Source organism: Chrysochloris asiatica, unplaced genomic scaffold (genome assembly GCF_000296735.1).
Source record: "Chrysochloris asiatica unplaced genomic scaffold, ChrAsi1.0 scaffold00011, whole genome shotgun sequence".
Classification (NCBI taxonomy): domain Eukaryota; kingdom Metazoa; phylum Chordata; class Mammalia; order Afrosoricida; family Chrysochloridae; genus Chrysochloris; species Chrysochloris asiatica.
Window position 1 is genome coordinate 3,028,763 of NW_006408529.1, and position 2,195 is coordinate 3,030,957.

Sequence of the window (2,195 nt, forward strand, 5' to 3'; positions counted from 1 at the left end):
TCAAGTGTGGCGGCGATAGTGAGGTTGGCCAGGATCGGACATTGTTTCGTTCTGCTATGCATGGGGTTGCTATGAGTCGGTTCTGACTCGATGGCACCTGACAACAACAACAACATCATTATTGTGCCACGTTTCAGCACTGCCTTTCCAATGCAGAGAGGTATCCTGTTAAGAAAAGCTCTCTACAAAAAGAAATCATTCTAATCTTTAATCAACAGATAGTTTTATAAGTAATATTTAATATAGTCACATTATACATGTTGAAATTGACCTTTTTAAAAGTCAGTAAAATAACAAAATATGAAATGTCACATAAAACTAAATTTAATAATACAAATTTAACAGTCTTAATCTAATTTTTCTCATCTGTCAAATGAAAGGCATAGTTTAGACAGAATAGTTTGTGATTCCATGAGGGGATAAAGATAATTAATGAATGTTATGATATTCAACCTGGGCTTTGGAACTTGTGTAGGGTGGTCATAGGAGAAGGGAGACTGAAACTGGAGGCAGATTAAATATGAAATATGAATGAGATAAATAAAATCAGCACATGATAATTCTATTTCTATGTAACATAAATAAACATTAAGGAAATAGAATTTTTCAGTAATATTTGAAATAATAGGAAAAAATCAGCTATCTAGGAGTAAATATAACAAATGTCTAAAACCTCCACAAGAAAATTTATAACATTATTGGGAGAAATTAAGGGCTTGGCAGTAGATTATTTATTCTGCTTGCATAAAAACTGGTTTTAATTCCCAGCTAATATATTTCATATGCAGACACTAGCTATTCTTCAAGGAGCTCTGGTAACATAGTGGATTACAAGCTGAACTGTTAACCGAAAGTTCAACAGTTTGAATCTACCAGCCACTCCATGGAAGAAAGATAAGGCTTTCTGCTTCCATAAAGATTTACAACCACCAAAACCCTATACAGGGTGACTATGAGTCCAACTGACCTCACATCACATAACCACCACCACCACCAGTTCCTCAGTGGAGATTTGCATATTGCTATGATGGCACTGTGGGTTAATGTTCTGGACTGCAAAGTCTGTTTGAACCACAAGGTCGGCAGTTCAAGCTCACCAGCGACTCCTTGCAAATCCTGTACAGAGTCAGTATGGGTTGGAACTGACTCGAAGGCACTTAACAACAACAACAATGATGTGGAACAGTTTTCAGCAGAGATACCAGATGAAGATGACCTCAGAAAAAAGGCCTAGTTATCTACTTCCAAAAATTAGCCAGTGAATCATTGCAGTTCAATTGGCAACTGACCATGGGGGTGGCTAACACCCAGCAGTGTCTCTTCTGTAGTTCATGGAGTCACCAGGAATTGTGACCAATTTGATGGCCGCTAATACCCAAATATGAGAAGGGATATACCTTGGTATCAGCTTTCTAATGCCACAGTGAAGATGAATAATTAACTACCAAAAGCTTAATAGCTTTAAACGACAAGTATTCATATAGGTGACTTTAGGTGATTCTTCCGTGCTGACTTTCATATCACTGGTTGGTTGTAAGCTGGGGATTCATACAGCGTCTGTTAATTGGGATGACTAGGCTATAGGTGTTTTTCAAATCCTCCATAGGGTTAGCAAGCAAGTTCTCATCACAAACAGGGTGAAGCAAAATGGAAAATGGAAATGCATGAATGTTTTTGCAATTCTCTTCAGCAAGTCTACTAACATTTCTTTAATCATAGCTATTTACCTGGACAAGAACTATATTTCTCAGTAAGTAAAGTCACACAGCAAAGCTTGTGGACACAGGGAGGCACAAATGATTGAAACCATTAATATTATCAATCTAGTACAAACATTTCTGTTGACTTAAACTCAAACACATTGAGTAGATTCCAACTAACAGCAACCCTGTACTGGGTTTCTGAGGCTTTGTACAAGTCTTTGAGGGGGTGCAGAAAGCATCATTTTTTTCCCCACAGAAAGGCTGGTGAGTTTGAACTACAAACCTGTGTTTAACAACCCAGTGTCTATTCTACAGCACCAACAGCACTGCTGTCTGTGGACTGTTAAGTGCCACCGAGTCGGTGCTAACTCACAGTGACCTTATGCACAGCAGAACTGAACACTGCCTAATCCTCGACCAACCTCACTACTGTTGCCACACTTGAGCCTATTGATGCTGCCACTTTTCCAGTCCATCTCTCTGGGGGTCTTC